Source organism: Lissotriton vulgaris, chromosome 5, assembly GCF_964263255.1.
Source record: "Lissotriton vulgaris chromosome 5, aLisVul1.2, whole genome shotgun sequence".
Classification (NCBI taxonomy): Eukaryota; Metazoa; Chordata; class Amphibia; order Caudata; family Salamandridae; genus Lissotriton; species Lissotriton vulgaris.
This window is the reverse complement of record NC_141693.1, coordinates 292,000,308-292,024,148: the sequence shown is the minus strand read 5'-3', so window position 1 is coordinate 292,024,148 and position 23,841 is coordinate 292,000,308. Positions and strand designations below refer to the sequence as shown.

General features: G+C 42.8%; 1 protein-coding gene across 1 annotated transcript in view; it reads right to left on the bottom strand.

Annotated features, from left to right (window-relative positions):
- Positions 1-23,841, bottom strand: part of TNFRSF4 (TNF receptor superfamily member 4) — a 94,323-nt gene that overhangs the window by 56,537 nt on the left and 13,945 nt on the right. The gene's annotated exons all lie outside the window — the stretch shown is intronic.

The following is a 23,841-nucleotide window of genomic DNA, read 5'->3' as shown; positions in this document are numbered from 1 at the left end:
GTAGTTTATTGCCTAGCCTGAGCTGCTGCGAACATCTCCCATGCTCGTACTCGGACCATTCCCTTGTACGTTTGGTGCTAGAGGTTGCACAGTTGCACCCATGTACATTTGCATGGTGTTTTCCACAGTATTCCCTACTAGATGCAGTGTTTTGCGAATAATTAGTGCAGTCGATTGAGTGATACTTTCGCACAAATCTAGGTACACTGACTACGATAGCCATTGTATGGGAGGCCTTTAAGGCATAAATTCGTGGGATCACTATCTCTAAACATGCGGGAGTGCTATGCTCTATTCGAGATCAACTGCAAAAACTGGAAACAGAACTCGCAGACCTTGAACGCGTTTATCAGGAAACATCTGAACATGCGATACACCAAGGCCAAGCTGGAAAAGTATAATGAGCTGGCTCGAAGCAAGTTAACCCATCTTGGGAGATACGCTATGGCTAGGGTGTATGGGGAAGGGGAGCAACCAGGGGCCCTGTTGGCAGCCTTGGTTAGGCTGAGTAGAGAGGATAACGAGGTGCTTTCCGTGCTGGATGAGCAATGGTCGCCCTTACATGGGGCGGCTCAGGTTGCTGAGAGGTTTCAGACATATTACTCTGAACTACATGCCTCCCATATCCCTTATGAGGAACAGGCCACCGCCGACTATCTCTCGTACATTGCCATGAAGGGACTGACAGACTCACATAGGAAGCGTCAAGAAGGTCCTTGCAGCATTGAGGGACATGCCTGGTGGCAAAGTGCCTGGCACATATGGCCTTACGGTGGCTTTTTAGAAGGCATATCAGGATAAGTTAGTGCCACATTTGATCAATCTATTTGAGGAGATGGTGCGTGGCAGCATTATGCCCGCAACTATGAGGGAGACACTTTTGATTACTTTACTCAAGCTGGGCAAACCGGCCAAGCCCTGCTCATCATATCGACTATTGTCATTTCTTAACACAGATACAAAATTGTTTGTAAAAATCCTGGCTAATATATTGGCGCCCATGCATCCGATTTCCTCACTATAACCTTATAATATCGGTTTATGCAGATGGCACACTTTTGTATATCTGCGAACCAGAATGGAATCTTTTACCAGGCCGGGCGCCTATCTATTATAAAGATGCTTGTGCTCCCGCGCTTTGTATTTCTTTTAGTTAATATTCGTATATTATTGCCAAAGGCTATGTCAAGGACTTTGCATTCCCTGATGCTGAGGTTAGCTTGGGCCGTTAAACAGCAATTGCGTACAGTGGGCTACACTCACTTTTCCCTGCTCGTCGGGTGGCCTAAATGCACCAGATTTTGAGGCGTACTACAGAGCAGCACAGACAATGTTTGCATATTTTTGGATACATGGCCCCCTGGATTTGCCACACTTGTATCTGGAGTAGGATGGGGCATCGCCAATGGCCCTGCCTTCTGATCTACTTGATACACCTCAGCATTGTTTCCATATCATAGATCCCGCCTGCATTAAGAGATACCAGCTGAGAAAATCAGCGGATATACATTGTGCTCCATTACTTTACTCACCGCAGTTACCTTTAGAGTGGTGTAGTTGGTTTGCAGTTGAACTGGAGACGGCTGCACTGGGGAGCCCATGGGACCATGGCATACTACGTTGTATGGGGCATTTCTTTACTGATGAGATGCTCCGCAATTGGGAACAGATTAAACTGCAAGCTGATGGTCCAACTTTGCTGATGCAGTTGCACTTTTTTAGGATGAGGCATGCCTTGCGGGCCCTGCTGGACGGCGAGTTAGCAGAGCCCCCAGAGCTAGCTTCTCTCATTTATTTGATAAAATCGCAATCCCCATGTCGGGCAATCTCAATTTTATATGCCTATGTACAGGAGTGCAGACACCGCACCGCATCTAAAGCCTGTCAGATGGGGAAGGACGAGTTTGCCAAAAACAAATACTACAATGTTTAATAATTATCAATTGACACTAATATTATTAATATAATTCAAATACCACACTATATTTGCACAAACATAACGGTCAACAATTAAAATGTGATAGAAATAAACAAAGTGTAATACAATTAATATATTAAATAATAAAATTAATATTTAAAATTAATGAATATTTTTTATTTATGATTCCTTAAATAATTTCCCCTATTCCTCTACAAACTAAATAACACACACCAAAAATATAACTTAACAACTATAAGTTCACAATTAGCCTAATTAATTAAATAATTAATATGAAAGTAATAAATAATTATCAAATTATTTCTTAATTAACTTCCCACCCTGTAACCCTAAAAACCCAACCTGCACCTGATATATTATTAAAAAAAATCGTAATTACACAATTTACTTAAAAGACGATTAATTAAATAATTAATATTAATTTCAATTATGTATTCATTCATTATAACATCTTAATTACACAATGTACATAATGAATTCTCAATTAAATAATGAACAATTTAAATTAATTATTAATTAATTATAATTAATTTAATTCCCACCCTGTACCCCTATAAACCTCACAACTCAACTAAAACATAACTTAAAAATGAATTAATTACATAATAATTATCAATTAAATAGTTAATAGCAGTTAAAAGTAATTATGAATTAATTATATTTACGTTACTTTGCACCATATGCCCCTACACACCCCACAACCCATACCTAAATCTTCACTTAAAAATTAAATTATTCCACAATTCACATAATTAATTCTCAATTAAATAATTAAGAATAATTATAAATTAATACTTAATCAATTATAATTAAATTACTTCCCATCCTACACCCCTACAAAACCCACAACCCACTATGACACTAAAAATTACAATAAACCATTAAATACATTAATAAAACAGCTAAAAATGTACAAACTATATTAAAAAGCATGAACATTAATTATACAAACTATTTATAACATATGCAATTAAAAAATATACTTAAATACATACAAATAACTAAAAAACTAAATTTTTAACAACAATATTTTTGAAATGATATTAACAACATAGGGGCTCATTACGATGGCGGACGGACTTTAGTCCGTCCACCATCGCCACGGGAATCGGTACCGCCCGGCCATATGGCGGCGGTCCCGCACATGCAATTATAATGAGAGTGCCACTGTGGCGGTCGCATTGTGCATGATTACCATTGTGGTGGGTGCTGCTGTCTGCAGCACCTGCCGCAATGGCAAAAATACATGTTTAGCATTTCCCTGCACTATGTGGCAGCCATCACGTGGTGCCTGCCACCTGGTGCAGGGAACTGCACAGGTGCACAATTGCATTGCCCCTGCACAAGGGGGACCCGCAACGGGCCCCCAAAGTACATCCCGCCAGCCTTTGAATGCCGGTAGAATGCTGCCATTTAAAGGCTGGCGGGGATGCAGCATACAAATCTGGCGGAAGGTGCCTGCTAGGCACTGCCACCATTTTGTGGATGTGGGGTGGGTCCGACAGGCAATCGTAACGATTGCCTGTGTCGGACCCTTAGCTGACAGGCATTCTGTCCGGCTGAACTCCTCCCGCCATCCTTATCTGGCGTGCGGAGAATGGCCGCACGATTGCGGTGAACCCGCCACTGGCAGACTGCCGGAGGCGGGTTCATCTCTATCATAATCATGCCCAGCGACATTTTTAATATCAATATTAAGAACACAGATATATATGTAAACAATATTAACAACATAGGTATTTTTGACATCAATATTGCTTACCTTAGAAAATCGATGTTCTTGTCAATGATGTTCCTGCATCACAATATTTGTGGCTCACTGTGAGACTTGGCCCTTTCCCCAGAAATTTTTCGCCTTTTATTTCCCTTTTAAATCAGAATGCCCTCATGGTAACAACAATGTATAGGCCTTGTGTAGTGAGGAAAGCCCTGTGTACTGTGAAACTGATGTTAAGATGCAGGTGTCTTATACCCCTAACATGGCTGCCACTGACCACTGCTGCTGCAGCGGGGTTTAGTGGGCGCATTCTAGCGGCTAGGGCCTGGCTGGAACCCTCCAAACAATGTATCAACTTAGCCTGCCAGCCTGCCCACAGGTAGAATGGTGGAACCTCCTAGAACCCCCTGGAACCTTCTGGAACAGGTGAGGTGACACCAACAGCCACTGCCAACTGTCAACTGGCACTGTATAAGGAAAGGAAGGGAAACTTTCCTGTCAGAGTGACTGAGGGAGCGCAGACCTGGGGGAGAACCTACGCAGGAGCTTTAGGCGGTGGGGCCTAGACAGGAGCCTATGACACTGGTAGAGACAGGGCCTAGGTGCTGCATATCAAGTGTTGAGGTGTCCTGAATTTGCCCCTCTGACCTGGCCCGGCGGAAGGGGAACCCCCGGTCTGCTTGAAGGGAACTGGCTGAGGAGATCTAACACCAGCCACCAACTTAACCCCCTTCAAGGAAACAAGAAACCAACTGAAACTTACAAGGGCGCAAGAAACATCACGCCAAGAAGAAACTAAGCCTCTATTTACAAGGGCGCAAGAAACCTAAAGCGCTAAGAAGAAGCAAGGGCGCAAGAAACATCACGCCAAGAAGAAACTAAGCCTCTATTTACAAGGGCGCAAGAAACCTAAAGCGCTAAGAAGAAGTTAAATCATCACAGGACTTTTGAAGAAGCAATCAGGTATTGGCGCTGTACTGACCCTGCGTTTCCTGATGTCACCTGGGGTCTCTTTTGCTAACCTGCTACTGGGGTGTCACCTGTCCTGTATATCTAGCGCTGCCCTTGCTGACCCTGTGAAGAGCGCTGAAGTAATGGGGGGGGTTGCTGCCTTCTGAAGCGCTATATTTGCCTGAACTGCAGCACCCTGAACTGAATGTTATTAGACCTGCTGGTCTTGCCCCCACCTCGTGTGGGCCAAAGCGCTATAGCCCTGCACCCTGCTGTCTGTGAAGCGCTAGAATCCTGGGCGTGATTCCTGCCTGAAGCTCTATATTCTGTGGTGCCCTTCAGCAGCGCTACCTGGAATGAACTGTCTGCCGAGCGCTACCTCTGCTGTGAATTGCCTGCTATATCGTAGCGCTGTGAATCCTGAAAAGCGCTATCCCCCTGAAGCGCTGTGTCACCAAGAACTTCTGTGGCTCTAGAAGTTGCTGCCTTCTGAAGCGCTGACTCCCTGCTCCCCCAACGCTCCTTTGCTGTCCCTGTGAAGAGTGCTGAGGTACTGAAGGGGGTTGCTGCCTTGTGAAGTGCTGTACCTGCAGGGTGCTATTATCTAAACCTGATTGCCTGCTGAAGCGCTGTCCCCAGCATTGCCTGTGGCCAAGCGCTGTCATGTGAGGAACTGAGGTAGTGCCCAGGGAAGCGCTGTAATTTCACTCCAAGCGCTTTCTTGAATGTCCCATAGAAGCGCTGTAATGGTGCCTCCAAGCGCTCTCTTGTAGGCCCCAGAGAAACGCTGTATTTTTGACCTTAAGTGCTCACCTGTTGGCCCCTATGTGCCTCTAGTGACGTGGAGGCCATTAAATTACTGTTTATGCCTGAGGACAGGCTTGCCATTCATTAACTGTTTGGGCCCTGGTTCCGGCGTAGGCCTAAAGACATACTGAGTTCACCTGCGATGGCTTAGCCCTGCATAGGGGAGTCCAAGGCATAGTAAAATGCTCATTGAGAATGCTTTACTGAATTGCTTATTGAAATGTTCTCCTTAATTAACAGAAATGGTTTACTCGTCTAAAGCAAGGCCTGTGCTTGCTTAATGAGATGTTGCTCTCTAGCAATGAGTAATGTTCTATTTATAAGTTACTTAATGAAATGCCTATGCCTGATTCCTTCCCTGTAATGTTTACTCCTGATTAGGGGGATGTTACCTATGATTGGGGAAGAGTTTTGAAGTGGTTATTCCTGCTTGGAACCAGGGTTATTCTGAACTATAGAAGTTTTATTACACCCCTGCCCCAGTGTTATAACCTCTACTTATTTACAGGATTACTCTTGGGTGCTGAAAGGTTTATGCCTGCTTAATGTAGGAATTAGAATGTTGATTCTGGCCTGGGGGTGGAAACGCCAACAGCTGCATAATGAACTGTGTCTGCTGACTAATGAAACATTTATTCATGTTGGTTGAAAGGTGGAGCACATGCCCACAGTTATGGAGTGAGGTGCTCCTTGCTTTAAAGAAATGTTTACATTTACTAAAAGGCTTTACATGCATAAACCAAGTCTTCTAAGCTCAGGCTTGCCTGTTAAAAATGGTTATCTCTGCCTTGAAGAGTTGTTAACTGTTGATTGCTGAGTAGGGGAACGTTAATGCTATAAGGATATAGCTACACTGCCTAATGAGATGTTTTATCCGCAGTGGCGTGTTTTTTATTCCTGCCATAGGAGTTTCATTCCTGCCTAAGGAAATGGTTAATGAAATGTTTTACCCTCAGTGAAGTGTTTTACTTCTGCTAAACTGATTATCTCTATTGCAGGAAATGTTTTACCTGTAAGCTCCTGATTAATAGGGGGAAGGCCCTGCCTGTTCAGGCATCAGGTAATGGGATGGTGTGTGATGCCTAAAGAAATACTTTATGCCTAATGAAAGGTGTTGTCCTCATTTGAGGCAATGTTTACTCCTGCCCAGGGAAGGGTCTCATACCCCTGCTATAACAGAGATCTACTTACACCTGCTCAATGTAGGGATTTCTACTTCCCTGATGGAATGTTGGTGTAGCCCTGATACAGTTAAACCTGCACAAGGGGATGGTTACCTAGATTGCAATGTTTTCTCCTAGTTAGTGCTGGCTAATGCAATGGTTATCTGGGCCCAATGAGAAGTTCTCCCAAAGGGATCCCCAACCTTGTTATATGGAATAATTATTCTTAATGAAATGTTTAATTCCTATTACAGGAGGAGAGTTACGTCCACATACTTTTGTGGCAAATGAAATGTTTCATATTTAAGGAAATGTTTGAACTACACTTAACAAATTGTTTATTCCTACAGCGGGGAGATGTTTCTGTTATGGAACTGTCCCTTTGTTTACCTGAGGAAATGGATATTGATGCTTAATGCAGTGTTGTTCTTATGACTTTGAGATGTATTCCTTTCAGGTACTGACCAAGAAGCAAGGCGTAGGTCGGGCCTGTGTTCCACAAAAAATGTATTTAACTATTTATTGATCCAATATTTAATATTTATTGCAGAACGGATATTTATTCATCCAATATTGATTGCAAGTTTTGAGACACATGTATTTTAAATGAATTTATGATTTCCCTGATCCTGCTCTATCTATCTGATTATTTATCTTAATACAAATCACTTGTTTTTATACAAGCTCTGGAGTGGAGTCATTTATTGCGTGCCCAGGTTTCTGTCTCAGTGTGAGTGTGTGCTGCATGATCGCTTAACACATGTGCTTTCGGATGCCTACCCGCTCGTGCCATGCTACCCTAGGGGACTGGTGACCCCAGTTCCAACACTCACAATATTAAAAACTCAATATTTATGCATCTCGATATTTTTTACTCAAAATTTTGTCTGAATACCAATAATAGCCAAGGCAGCACGTAACTGGCCGTGCAGATGGTGCATTCCCATTATCCATATTTTGGTGAAGTGCCAATATACTCAAACCGGTCAGTATGGATCTGTGTTTAGACATGCTATACTTTTGAGAGTTCTATAAATATAGCAAATGGCAAGTGCTTGCCCCATCTGGACTATCATTGAGTGATTGTCTTGTAATATTCATTGTGGCCGCTGTTCTGATACCTCTCCTCTCGGCCAGTTAACCTCCTGTGCAGTCATGGGCATTCAGCCAGGCTGCACTCTGCTCTTGGTGCCACCATGGCCTACAGAAGGAAGACCATGTGGTGTTCCATGAAGGCCACCTCCAGCTCCCCAGGCATATTGGTGAGGCCTTCCATCAGAATAGAATCCTGGGCTGGGAAGCCAATTCCTGTGAGGCTCCTGTAATCTGCTCTGAGCTGCTGATGTCCAGCAACCCGCATCAGCAGCATCTTTAGGTACCACTCCAAGTGTATCAATGAAGGTATGGCCATGGGGCTTCAGGAGCTGCCTTCTTTGTCACCGTTCCTACTGCAGCCAGCGTGTATGGTAGCTCTGATCGCTTGACATGATTTCCAAGATCTAAAACCTGTATGCTTGGGATCAGCAGTGTACCACAGTTCCCATGCACACACGCTTCAGACCCCAGCAAGAACTCTAAATCATGTGTGCTTGAAGTCACTAAGATTGCAGGTTGCAGTAATTGTTGGTGACAATATCATCTGGAACCCCTGGACCCAACCCTCAGTTGTTCAATTCAGAGCATGACGTCTCCATGACCAATCCATGGGAGAGAGGAAAGGACGAGGAGAGGTAAAATGGAACTGTAGGGAGAGCGACAGAGACAGGCAGAGTAGTGGGGAGAGAAGCAAGAGACAAATGGTGAAATGGAAAGAAAGAATGCAAGCGTGAAAGGGAGAGAGCACAAGATGTGAACAGATAGGAGGAGAAAAGGAAAGTAATTTAAAGGAGGGTGAAGGGGAGAAATTGTGAGGGGAGAAATGTAAGAGAAAGGAAAGAATGTAAGGAAAGAGAGATGGGTAGAGACAAAGTAGTGTAAGAGGAGAAAGTTGTACAGGAGGAAATGAATGAAAGAACAGAGAGAAATTGAAAACAATGTGAGGGAAGAAGGGTAGAGAGAAGAAAAAGTATATAGAAGAGAGATGGTGAGTAAGTGTGAGAAAAAAGGTGAAGAAAAGTTAAAAATATAAAAGATAGTGAGTGCGAGATGTGGGCTGAAATATGGAAATGGGGAAACGAATGTGCAAGAGGTACAGTGATAGAATGTACGAAAGGAGAGCGAAAGGGTGAATAAAACAAAATAATAGATGGCATAAGAACATTAAAGGGCTTAAAAGAAATAGGAGCAAGTGTGCAAAAGTGGAGAGAGAGAGAGAGACATGGAAGGAGAAAGAAGAGAAAATGGTGGCAAAAATGAAGAGAAAAGAAAGGAAAGAAATAGGAAAAAGGGAATGAAAGTCAAGACAAGTACAAAGGTGAATCAATAAAAGAAGAGAGTTAACAAGAGTTTAAAAAAGCAAAAGGTCAAAACATGATACAAAAAGAAAGATGAGTGACAAGAGGAGTTAGTGAAAGAAATGAGATAGCATTGGTGACACAAAAAGGAGAAGTTGAGTATGGGTGAAAGAAAGGGTCAGAGGAAGAAGAGATTAATGTAGGCTGAGAGGATGTGATGTTGACAGAGGTAGAGGGAAGTACGAAAAGAAATATTTCATGAGATAAGAAGGATGCTTGGGCATATTCAGAGGTCACTCTCATCTAGTGAGTAACCTCACCATCTCTCTAGCCTTAATTAAGTCTTTCCCAGGGCTTTAAGTGGGCCAGGTCTCAAGGGAACTGAGCACTGGCAGTTTTTTTGAGGGGGCCTCGAAACGGGTCTCCATCGGGCTCTGTTTTCAGCCCTGGCACAGGCGGTCCTTTTGCAGTCTGGAAAAAAGTGCCAGGGCGCAAAACAGCCCGATAGAGACCCGTTTCGGGACAGCAGGCACATCGGTATACGCTGCCCACACTGCTCACTTCTCACTAGTGAATAAGTTACGGTATGACGTCATGCCAGGTGAGCGTTGTGGGGGAAGGAAATCTTTTAAAGAGAATCATTCTCTCTGGATTTCCCTTCTCTTTCTGAAACGCAAGAGCAGCAACATTGTCGTGGTGTCACCAGGGCTTTAATTGGAAGCTTTTTCAATATTTTATGTAACAAGCCATAGTTGCAGCTTATTTATCTTATGCAACTAATAACCATTGACAAGGCCAATAGTCCTGACTTCTTGTAGGTATGATGGGGCATATTATCAAGGCGGTTTATCTCCGCTTTTTTGGCTTTAAAAGCCAAGAAAGCGGAGATAAAATTATCTCCCTATTACCAAGCTGTCGCTAACACCAGTTAGTGACAGCTAAAAGGAGATAGCGACCATCTTGGGCCCCGCTTTGCATGTCAGTGATATTTATCACTAATGACATGCAAAGTGGGCGTGCCAAGATGTTAGCGACTGGAAACAGTCCCTAACATCGCTATCTCCTATTACCAACTTTTGGAGATATTCGCGCTAAGCGCGAATATCTCCAAAAGCTAACACCTGCCCAGAGCAGTTCTTAACCATGTTATCCAATGGGAGGTGGATAACATGGCTAAGAGCATTTGCTCGATAATGCATGAATATCGCTGACTTTTCAGCGATATTCATGCATTGCGGCCGTTTTTTATCGCATTTGCGATAAACCTTGCTAATAGCAAGGTTTATCTGCGATAAAAATCGCCGATGTGCGGCGATAATTTTTGTCTCTAAACAAGTTAGAGACAAAAATTATCGCTAGTTGTTGGTAATATGCCCCATAGTTACTTGTTTTATCACATATCCGGATGCAAGTCGAGCTGCACACAATGCTAAAAACTGATTTTTTGCCTAAGTGTTGTAAAGCCACGCCCCTAATTACACTGACCACGCCCCTTTTTCATCCCACTTAAAGGCCTGGTCTTTCCTCCAAATAACACTTTCCAATCTACACGCAGCGATGTGTGGCAATCTGCAGCATTTTGTTGCACGAATGGTCAAAAAGAGGGAAAGCGCCGTATTTTACTACCAGTCTTGGACTGATAGCATCATCTGCCATGCTTGCGTAAACAATCCTATGTTGCAGAAATGCTAAGCAGTTCCGCTACTGTGGGAGTGTCGCAAGCTATGTCTCGTGCTCCCACAGCTAAATCTGTGTGCCCACCGCCCGCCAAAATATGAGTTTCCTTGTGTCTAGCGAGCTTTTTTTGGCAGTCCCATGGTGGTGCCCCTGAATACGGGCACCACAATGGGAACGCCAAAAACAGTTCCTCCATGGCTGCCGAGTTGTTCAAAGGGTTGGGACCCTCCTCATCAAATAGGTGGCCTATAGACCGGCATCCGGTTCGGTGCCAGTCTTGAACCACAGTGGAAATTAGCCGGAAGTGAAATCCTCATTGCCTACTATCGGTGCCAATGAAGAAGGGAATGTAGTTAGACCTCTTCCACTCACTCAGTCCCAAGCCTCTGGAGAGGTTTTGGTGATGGTGGAAGGATAGAGGCTTCTGATTCAGGCAGTCTTATGTAGAAAGAGGATTTTCAACAGGTGCTGCCCTACCACGGCTCTATCCATGAGCAGCCAGTGCTTTTCAGATTCCTCTTGGAACCATTCCAGGAGGAACCGGAGTTGTGCTGCTAAGTAATAGCATAAAAGACCTGTCACCCTTTGTTTTAAAGTGAGACAATGCTTGCCCATTAACACTGGTATGTGAGACCGCACCTGCACTTTAGAGGCAACCGCTACCATCTTCCTCTGCTTCCAATCAAACAGGACAGAAATCCCAAATTGTCTTGATTTGTAAATGAATTTATATAGTGCTTTCTACTCCTGGGAGAGGTAATAGGTGCTAAATACATTCTAAAATGCAAAGTTTTCTGTTTTTTTTAAATGCAGTGACCATCCAGCAGTCCTTTCTTTTCTGTCAATAGCAAGATGGAATGGGAAGAATTTGTGGTTTTGCTCCAAACAATGCCAAGTACTGACTAAAACATAAGAACATGCTAAATGATGTTGCCGAAATAGGGGTGAAGTGGATAGATAGCAAAGAGGGCCGGTGGTTAGCAGTCCCAATCCTCTGGATAAAATGTTCCTCCCTACCTTATTGTTTTTATTTGTGCAGTTTTAAAAAGAGCAAACCTGGACCAAAGGCATAAGGGTGCTTCACATGAGCAACAGATTACACTACACAAAATAATTTCTTTTTTTTAGGCATGGGGGGGATTAAGTGATTTTCCCAGGGTCATAGGATGTTGAGCTGATGCTGGGTGTCAAACCTCGTTCCTCAGCTCTAAAGTTGGCAGCTCAGGCCCTTAGGCCACATCTCGTCAGTTAGTATTGGTGTCAGAGGCGAATTGGTGCTCTTTGAAAGTGGTAGGGCATAATAGTGCCCAGGAATTTATCCCATTTTTCCGCAAAATTTGCCCCATTCATACTTATTCCCGCTCACATTTAGACCCAAATTAACAACCATTTTGCACTGGGCTTGCATCACAAAAGAGACCCAAACCTGTGCAAAATTATGTTTTTTTAATATACTTTCCAATGCAAATCCTGAAAGTAATGCAAAGCAGTGCTGCTTTGTGTTAAACTGCATCAAGGGGGCATTCGATGGGTTGTACACTGGCATTTTCATGCAACCACCCATGGTTTCTGACGTAAAACCTTATCTACTAACAATAGTAGACAGTGCTTTGCATCAAAAAATAAACTCCACTTGAAAGCAGGCATGAAAAAGGAGAAATTCTTTTATTTCTCCTAACTTTTCCCATTTTGCATGTGTACTGGACAGTACAGCACAAATCCAAAGTAGGAAAAGTTTTAAAGCTAGTCAAAGCATGGTATTTTATAGTGGATGGGCACCCTTCCACTACAAAATCTATGCTAGACTCACACAGACACCTATGCACTATGGTACAAAGTTATGTGTGTGGTGTTCGGTAGCCTAATTGTGTGCCAGGGCTAGGGAGAGAGCATGACGGTGCCATATCTTTGTAGGTATGGTGGTTACCTGCTCTCCCCTCTCACACAATGCAGCAACTTTGGGTGCTGCACTGTTTAACATTTTTGATAATCTGGGCCTTAGACTCTTTCCCCTCACTCACATTCTCTCACTTGCTTCTCCTCACTCATACACTCTCCCACTCACTGTTATTCACATACAAACGTACTCGCACTGAACCGTATTCTCACTTACTAACACACTTACACACATTCACTAACTATGGGCCCCTGTGCAATTGTATCGGCAGCACCATTGATTGACACAACCACGATTCACTTCCACTCCTTCTCACAACATCCAATCAATAACACATTGTGACACACTCATTCTCCTTCACTCACTCGCTCGTATTCACTTCCACTTATTCAGGCACACTCCCAAACTCTGATTCTAACTTTCACTGTCATTGACACTCTCAAACATACACACTTTCACTCAATTCCATTCACTCTAAATTGCTCACAAACACACACACACACAAAAGCATAGAGAAATAACATTTTTGTTTTACTTACCTGGCTTACTTAGCTGGCAACTTATAAACTCCTTGGCAGCAGTAAAGCAGGAATCTGGTGCTGGGCAAATCTTGATTCCCAATGAGGAGCCAGATTAAGCAGCAACCCCAGGATTGAAAAGGGGAAGACCCAGTTCAATAACCATCGGAGCTGTTTGATAGGCAGGGCCACTGGAATTATGTATCAGATGAGGGTCAAATTATGCCGGAGGCTTGACTAAATTATGCAGCAAGGAAAGGCAAACTATACCTCGTAATGCCACAAATTGTGAGATATTTTATTATTGTTTTAATTTTACACATTCTGGGCGAAGGATGCACCTCATTAGTACCAATTTAATACCTAAATATAGCCATAAGTAGCCGAAAGGTGACCAGTCAACCTTTGAAAAGAGACGTCTGCTACGCAGCAATACTTGTCCCTGGGTTTTCAGTAACATTTGAACTGTCTGAGCTATAAATAAACATTTTTTGATTAAATCTGTAGATTATGCAGCAGATGATGGATTATGTGGCAAAACCATAATTGTATGAAAAAAACAGCAGCTGCACAGTCGCATATTTCCAGTGGCCTTGCTGAAAGGAATAGAAGGACAGGCCTCTAAGAAGCTGGGATTGAAGTGGGGGTCCATCCCCTTGTGCACTTTGTGGCTTTTCATTGGCTTCAGGCTTGCACTGATGTCCGTCCTACTAGCCCCATTTTAGCGAATATACTGTTGTGCTGCCTGAGACATGTGCAGTATGTCTCCTAAATAAAATGGATTGTGCCTGTATTAGGAGATCATAGTTGAACTACGCCCCTCAGACATCTCACAGTCCACCTCCCAGGAGGTCACTGAGTGGTTCTTGTCCTTTTTAGTTTGGCAGCATATAATAGACTGAAGAGGTAAACCAGAATGATACTGTGGATAGACAGCACCTGGCACTTCTACCACCAAAGCTTTCTGCCACAGCAGCATGGTTTTCCCCACATTGCTCCTTCCTCATGTGTTCAACCTCTTGATCATCCTTACAGTCTCTGCAATTGGCAGTTGGTGGTTGGAAAACCTTACGCCAAAGGGACAACGGTGCCTGCTCCAAATCCAAGACACATTCACATCTCAAAGGATCCAAACCGTTAAGTGTAGTTCACACACCTACTTCAGAGACATGGTCCACTTGACTCCCATCTTTTCAGAGTTCACCTAAAGCTCAAACTTGGTGCTTAGAGGCAAGAGTTCTTTAATTTGCTTTTATTCTCATGCCCACCCTTTCCTTCCCATGTACTACAGTGTAATTTCAATTCTATTGCATTGCCCTAAGGTAGTCAAGCAGACCTCAGCACTGTCAATCCTGCCGAATGTCCTTCTCGCCACATGTAGCTGCATTCTCTACTGTTCCCTGTCATCCTCTCTTTTCGTTTTGTTCAACCTGCCCCTTTACAGTCCATACATTTCACCTTTGTCTCGTTTCATAATTAACATTGTCTCCTTGTCTCAGCCTGATCTTCCCTGGTCTTTCAAAATTTCCTCACTACAAATGTAGATCAAAAGCACTTACCAAAATGACATAAAAGCAATGAGCATCAAGGAGATCTTTGCAATAAACAACACTCTTGGAAGGAAGGAGGTGTTCCATTGAGAGGGGATAAGAAGAAGGCATGGTAAATAGAAATCAGCACTGTGTCCAAACTCTTGCAGAGCAGCCAATTAAAAAATCAACATTCTAAAGGGTCAAGTCTGCTTGGTGTCAAGAAGCTCATTTTGGTGCTTATTTTATTAATAAGAGGAAGTTGGTTGTTCTTTTGGAGATAGGCTGAACAATTAGAAGACACACCTTCCACAGAGAAAAGTAGGTTATTGTGCCTACAAAGACAGTGGAGCTCTGCCACAAACCTATCTTATCATCTTGTAGAGCTGAACTCACGCCTGTGCAGATAGATTTGAACTCCATCTGCATACATAGTGCTAAACACATGCTCAGATAGAGCAGAGACTGTATACAGATAAGTAATTTCTTTAGATGAACTGGAGCTGAGTTCCTGCATACATAGCACTGCGACCCTGGGCAGACAGAGCTGAGCTATTCCAAGTATGCAGCTGAGCTCCATGGCAGACATTGGTGAGGCCCTGTGCAGACATAGAATGAGGTGAACCAGTTCACAGCCAGAGTTGACATCTTTCAGCATTCATTCCTATAATGTAAAACCTGAGGTTCTGTGGGAACAGAGAAACCAGTACCAGCTAGTATTCTGTGGAAGAGTCACACATCTCTCACCCAGGTAATCTTCTTTATAGGGAGTGAGGTGGGGAAAATGAAAGGGAGGATTACAGTGAGAGAAAAGGGATGGAGAGAAACGATTAAAGAGAGTGAGAATGAGAGAGAGCGAGGGAGAGAGAGAGAGAGAGAGAGAGAGAGAGAGAGAGAGAGAGAGAGAGAGAGAGAAAGAAAGAAAGACAAGGTAGAGATAGTAGTGAAAGGGATTTACGCATGTGTGCAAATATGGACAGAAAGGTGAGAAAGAATGAGGAGAGTAAGACTGAGATGGGAAAGAACAGAGATGAAGTGTGAAACAGGTGACACCAGAGTGAGAGATGTATAAACAACACTACAACAATAACACTAAGGCAAACCTCATGTTATGTTAAGGGTATTTGTGAAGTGCACAGGTCACCCTGGAGAGTATCCTGGTGCTGAGGAATCCGGGGTTCTGTCGGCTGTGACTTGTCCAGGTGAAGAGCCATGCTTTCAGTTTCTTGTGGAGCTCAAGTACTGAGAAGGCAGATCAAATGTGTAGGGGTTGGTCATTCCAAGCTCTTGGTACGAGGTAGGAGTAAGCATAACAGCCAACTCTGGTTCTTTGTATGTATGTATGTATGTATGCATGTATGTATGTATGTATGTGCAATACACTTTCACTGTCTGAGGAAGCTATGCCCATCCCCCACCCCCAGCAATGCTAAATAAGGGGCACGCAATATGGATCGCACATGTCCAAGTACTCAGAATCCCATAATACATAGAATTCTACTACCATACATGTACTTCACACTCACTGCACAGACACACTTTTGACAACCACATGTAACGTCAGCGCACGGTTCTGTGTTTTACATAAGAGTAGCACATTACACAAGAGGAGCAGCAGGCTTGATTTTTTATTGACACAGCGAAGAAGGTCAGGTCGAACTACTACTTCACAAAGTACAGTAATCTGCCATCACTGCTTTAGTGATGTCACCAGGGCATAGATAGTAATCCAGTGCATGGGGGCATTATCGGGACGCTAGAAAAGCATGATGACAAAAGATCAGCATACCACTTTGATGTATAGTTGGGCACTCAGTGCACAGGGACATGCCCATTTACCATACAGGTGACATTCCTGTCCCAACAAAATCTAAATATTCAATTGTGTTATCAATTAAAATACCCAATGCCCTTCCTCTTAATAGGAACACCAAAACTCTCCATTGTATAAATTCAAGGCTTCGTATGTATTACACTGCAATGTTTTAACATTGCCTACAATATTCCCACTATTAAGCATCCGACAGAAAGAAATAGACAAAGTCCACACATACATCCAAAACAGCATAAGTAACCCTAATACTTAAGTATTAATGTACTCACACGAGCATTAAAAACTAAACGGAGAGAATATCAAACAGAACACATTAGACAGAATACCAAGCATACATGCAAAAATCCACCTCCATGCCATAAAGAGGATGTGACTTTGCTCACCACAGCACAACTTTCCCAACAAACCAGACACTAAACTTCAGCACAATACATCATGCAGACCTCCTAACATCTATGATCACTTTCCAGATTGGTAAATACATGGCCACAGGAATTCCCCAAAGGAACTATTTTACCACAAGTAGGTGACTCACACATTACATGTCAGACAAAGCTCATTGGAAATAACCCAGACTGAACCCAATGGACGTATTAAAAAGTACAGCCACACCCATCAGACTTCTTACCTCACAGACACGTCAATGGTTAAGACGCTCCCACTGGAAACTTCAAAACAAAAAAATATGAGTACACCATTGAAGATGCAGCTTCACGAGGCAAACCAGACTTTTATGTAAACGGGGATCCTCATAACCAATTTTTTTTTAGAAAACAGAAGTGCCAGGGTCTTTGTCAGGAAGCCACTGTGCATTGCATCACCCATTGCTTCTGCCAGTGTTGCCAATGATAGAACCAACACAACTGTTAACCATCACACTCCTACAAGTGTCCCAATTCAGACTATTCCAGGCCCTCAAAGCCATAAGAATGGCTTGGGCTGCAGATAATTGTCATTTTTAATGTTTATTGAATTAACAAACATCTTTAGTGCGTATCTCTAAACTAAGTGCTCCAGTGCTCGCGTTGTAATCTATGAATGTGTGCAGTGTTTGAATTTCTCCGGCTTGACAGCCCTCTTGCTACAGAATATGTTACCTACAACATCTCACATGCATGCAGTCCTGCAGAGATATTCCTTACAGTTAGATATTATAATTCTACCAATAGCATTCAATGTGAAGCAAGAAATCACAATCACCCATCAGTGCACGCTAGCCAGACCTTCTCGAATACATGCAACAGTTGCAACATGCCCAATGAATATCCTCAAACTACCCAAAAAATTTGCCTCACAACAATGCACGTTTTAAAGTAACATTCAAATACACTTAGAATTTGCTACTAATAAAAATACAGTCTATTCAGGGCGTACACTGGAACACTGATCATCCCAGTGGAATGAAATATTCAGCAGAATTCTTCGGCACATGCACCCCGGCACATTGCAGAGCTCCCTGACAGGATCAGATATAGGTTTAAGATACGGTCTAATACAAAACGTTATTACGAGTTACATTCGACAAATCAATATTCACTACCTGAATACAACCAAGAACAGCTAATCAGTGAAAACACCAGCACGCCTTGAAAAGAGTGTCCTGACTTTGATAGTGCTGTGATACTTTACAAATGATAAAGTCTGCTACATAAATACTCATAGCAGAACACATGTATAAGCACATAGTGCAATATGGTATTTATTACCATTGTTGAGTGTGGGCGAGGGGCATGAATTAATCTGTATTTGTATGCATGATCTGCAAAGTCCAACAAAAACAATCAGACCACTTGGTCCAATTGGAGCAGTGCCAAGACTGATTTGTATTTCGCGGACCGCTCTGTAGAATGGCATAGTGGGCTAAAGAACCAGGGACTAGAATTTGGCACCAAGAAACTACCAATGGCAGGGGTCAATTCAATCATTCCACCTATCAATTTTGGGGACATTTGGAAAGCTTCCTTGGAAATGCATTCTGTCCATTGCTTACCATTGGCTTTGCGGTTTTTAACTCGCATTTGCTTGCTTTCTATTGTCTGGCTCTATTTGTTGTAGGCCGCACAGCTTGAATTCATCCGTTCCATTGCCCAAATCCTATTTATTGTATTCTTCTACCAGTGCTCGATTACTGTAAACAGGCCTTTAAATCTCATTCTTACCTTGTCACATTTGCTGGGCATTCCAAAACAGAGGTCAAATGCCAGGCTCTGTGTTCCAGGGTGCTTGATGTCGCTTTTCTTTCTCTTACTTCCCAATAAGAGGGTTTATGTGACAATCATGCTTGCTGTGGGGGTGTGTGGTCGAGGAAGGCTGTACAATGTTATTTTGTTTTCTAGCACACAACAAAATACAAATGTCTGTAAACGAACTATGCAGATATTTCATAATTAGAAAAACACAAATGAAGCACATTGTTGGTACTTCTGAAGTGTGGTGGAAACAAATATTTTAATACAACCAAAACAAATCAATTCACTTGGTGATGAAAATGTCCACATATATTGCTTGGGCTCAGTATACTTTCAACTGTAAAACTATGTCTGTGCAATGTAATGGTCATTTCAATTGAACATGTGTTGTCTGTAATGGCAGTAGGCTACCACACCATGTGTACTTCACTTTACACCTCTCCACTCTACTCTGCACCACTCCACACCACTGCAGTCTGTTCCGCACCTCTCCACACTATGCCACTCCACTCCACACTGCATCGATGCACTCTACTCTGTACCACTCCAGTCTACGCCTGTACTCTACACCACTCTACTCTATGTCAATGCCCTGTACCTCACACTGCTCTACTATGCACCACTGTACACGTTGCCACTGCACACTACATGACTCCACTCTGTGCCGCTTAACTCTATGCCACTCTACTCAACTCTACATCACTGCTCTCTATGCCACTGCACTCTATGCCAATGCACTCTACTATGTACCACTCCACCCTATGCCAAAGCACTATATGCCAATCGAATCTACTCTGCAATCTATGCCACTCTATTGTACACCACTGTGTCCCACCATGCATCCGACCGCTCTACTCAGAAACAACCTAATATACTCCACTGCACTCTGCGCCACAATACTCTACAACACTGCACTCTGCAAGACTGCACTGTCTGCCACTGTACACCATTGCACTCTATGCCACTCTACTCTACTCTGCACCACAGTGGTCTATGCCACTGCTCACTGCACCACTCTACTCTGCACCCCTGTACTCTGCACCACTGTACTCTGTGCCACTTTACTCTTTGCAACTCTACTCTGCGCCACTGCTCCCTACTCTGCACCACTCAACTTTACAGCACTCTACTGCACTCAACACCAATGAACTCCATGCCACTACGCTCTCTGCCACTACATTCTGAATCATGCCACTGTGATCTATTCTGCACCACTGCACTCTATACCACTCTACTCTACGCCACTCTAGTCTACACCTCTGCACTCTACCCTGCACCACACCACTCTAAGCCACTGCACTCTACGCCGCGACAATCTACTCTGCACCACTCTACGCCACTCTACTTGGGGTCATTGCACTCTACGTGAATGCACTCTACACCACTTTACTTAAAACCACTGCACTCTACGCCAATCCACTAGCTGTGAAAAATCTTTCCCATGGCAGTTGGGCGTCAAAACGCTACGATCATCATGAAACCCTACCACATTATTTATTATCCGCCATGATAATGAAATATCATGGCGGATCATTTAATGAGTCTACATTTTGGCCTAATCCCCCTGATGGTGTATAAGTATGGTCAGGGGTATAAGAAAGATACGCCCCTTAATGCAGTTTTTGCAGCAATGGAGAAGAAACTTTAACTCACGTTATATGCATTTGTAGGACCCTGCGCCCCTTGCAAATTTTTGGGCTGCTTCCAATTTGGCGCATCCTCAATGTGCGTACATGCCAAGAGGACCTAGAGGAGTGCATGAAGGGTGACTCTGTTCAGATGGCCGCCTTTTGCAAAATGCATGTCTGCAATAAAATGTATTCTTCCTGCAGAAGATCGCTATGAATTTTAGCCATGCCAGACACAAACTCTTTCTAACAGAGAATAAAAAAAAATCAATATCTTTTTGTAGGAATTGCAATGATTTTAAGTAATTGTGCAATTAAATGTATTGTATCTACTCTGCACCATGTACTTTACCTCTCTTCACTCTGGGCCACTCTGCTGCACTGTATGACACTCCACTCTACGATTCTCCACTCTATGATGCTCTACTCCATTAAACTGGATTCCAATGCCACTCTATGCCATTCTACTCCACTCTATGCCACTCTGCAACACTACTCCATTCTGTGACACTCTACACAACTCCCTATATGCCATTTGTATGCCACTTTACTCCACTCTAATCTACGACACACTACTCCACTCCACTCTATGCCATTCCACTCAATGCCACTCCACTATATGACACTTTATGCCATTTGTCGCTCCAACACAACACTCTACTCCACTCTATGCCATTCCAATCTCCTACACTACTCCACTCTGACACTCCACTCTATAACACTCTATGCAACATCCTTTATGCCACTCCATTCTGCTCTAAACCACCCCACAACACTCTACGCTACTCCACTGTACGACATTCTACTCCACTCTGATGATCTACTCAACTCCACTCTATGACACTCTACTCCCTCTACAATACTGCACACCACTCTAAACCACTCCGCTCCACTCAGTTCTATTCTACACCACTCCACGCTCGTCCATAACATTCCACTCTACTCCACTTTATGACAATCCACGCAACTCTCCTTAACTTTACTACGTTTTAGCCATGCTGGTGTGCAACATGGCTTAACTATATGGGCAAAGCCAGAAGCGCTCCCATTGGCGAGACCTATTTGCTTTACCAATGCTTGATTGGTTTTTATTAATGAGATATCCTAGGTTTGACGGGTATGCCCGGACATGAGTCCTGTTCTCATGGTGCCATTTGGACTAAAGTTGCACCCCGCTGATGAGGCCGAAATGAGTGAAACTAGTCTGAGGTCGATTTGGGCTATCTTGAGGCTACTAGGTCTAGCTGTTTGGGCTGGACTGTTCATATTGGTGCAGGACCAAGACTGATGGCTGGTTTCTGTAAGGAGTGCCACAGTGGGAATAAGAACAACGGTTAGATTGAGAGGCGACCTCAGTAACTACCAGTGAGTGAGATTAATTCCAGGCTTCCCACCCATTACTTTTTTACTTTCCTAAGTGTTTTTTCAGGTGTAGCAGTGAAAAGCAAGCCCATATAACCAGAACTTATCTGGTTCAATCCGTGCCATGAGATAAAACCTCACCAAATTCGCCTTCCAAGTGGCAAACAGTGTATTTCCCCTATAAAGTGATTATAACCTGTAATCTGGCATAAACTGTGAATGTCAAGCTGTGATTCACAAAGGTAATATACGTAATGTTTATACCATGTTTTCATTGGGGATATTTTCACTGGTAGTCTAAATATTATTTTCTGTATTTTAAAAGTACAACCTCCGTATAAAATGTCTTCCTTCGTGTTTAAAACGAGAACAAAAAGAAACCAGAAGACATACAGCATAATGCAGAGACGGTAGGTGGTAGGGTGCTTCATCATGCTTAGGTGAGAAATGGGGATATTGAATTAAATGTCTGTGAAACCTACGGGGTAATTTACACTCTGGTGGAGTGTGTAACTTGAGGGCCGGGCAAAAACGTTTTACACCACTGTAAACTTACATTATTTCTGACTTTTCGTGTTACTCTTTTTTTGAGAAATGCCCGGAATTACGCCATTATACCAGGTTGCATAATTTACTGTTTATATGGGAAAAATCCTATTGTGAGGGTCTGTGAACAACACAAATGAGCAGAACTTGAGTGGCTAATCTTCATGTCTTGTGCGTTTTAGAAATATATGCGTTAATGCAAATTGTGACCTCTCATGCAAAATGGACATGCGAGTGGATTTTGTGTTAAAAAATAATGCTAAATTCAGTGTTTGTCGTTTGTATAATTTTACATAATTTTGCACAAGTATGCAAATTGAAATTATCTGAATTTGGCACTCCCCTAGTAAACTGCTGGAAACTGTCGGTCCATCTGCCCCACCAAACTCCCAGTTCTCCTTCCACCTTATGTAGAGGGGGCAGAATGAGAGGATTTCCACGACCAAAACTTCAGCTGTCTCTGTCAATGTAAACCCTTGACCATGCAATAATACAATCTTACTTCATGTAAAAAATAAAAATATGATAATGATCGAGCCCTCACAAGCCTGCAATCTCAGATCATGGGGAATACAAGTGTAAAGGCTGTTGACGTCAAGACTCATTAGGAAGAAGTTCTCCTGAAATCTTATGTGTCTTTAACATAGGACTGAAGGGTTGCCACAAATTAATCCACATAGTGGGAGGTATTTTCTAACAAGCATACCACGGAAGGCACAATAGGTCTTCCGGGGTATTGAAAGGATCCTCGTGCAGTTTAGGTAAGAAATAAAAGATGGGGATTTTTGTGTGGGTACATTTTAAATACTGGTAATCCTTCCACTCTATAAGTAATGTTGATTGTCATTCTATAAGCTTATCATAAAATGTCAGGTTGGCCTGGTGAAACGTGGCTTTAGCAGTCACTTCATAACAGGAGTTATCACTGACTTGTCGATAGTCCTCCAACATCTATTTCTCTTTCTATTGAATTACTATATGACCCCCCTTATCTGATTGTTTGATAGCTAGCTGAGGATGTCCCTGTGGGTCTTTGAGTGCTCTGTAGTGAGCCCTCAACAGGTTGTAAGTGTAGTTGTTCTAACTGTGTCTAAGCTTTTTCAGCTCTTTTAAGACACCTTTTTCAAACACATCAATTGTGTCATGTGGTAGGGTTGGGAGGAAGCTAGATTTAGGTCTAAAACCACTTTGGCAATTCATATCCAAAGGTATGTCAACATTATTTAAATTAAATATAGAACCAACAGTATTTTTGCATTACTTATGCAGCACTCTAACTCTGAAAGGGTATTGTTTTGACTAATACTGGGTGCTCCCTTGTATCTGGACTAAGCTAGACCTCTCTGAAGAGCTACAATGATAGTGAAACACTAGTCAGGAATTGCTTTTATTCATTCCAGGTTAGCTTGAATGGTATTTTAATCAATCGAAACCTGTAATACTGTGTCTGGAGTAGTACAAGGCTTTTGTCATTTTACAGCTTAGTGTGTATGTACTTTGCCAATCCTATGCTTAAAACGTTTGCTGTAGAAATGGCAAAAGACTTTGTCCATTTCAATCTCAGCGTGGATGGCAATGTGCTAATCTTATACTTATTTTTTTTTCTATAAAATAGACTTTTAAGGTGAGCAGATTCAGAGCTGCTCTACATCTAAACTTGGGAACTAACCAGAGTTCTCTGCTTCTTTTTT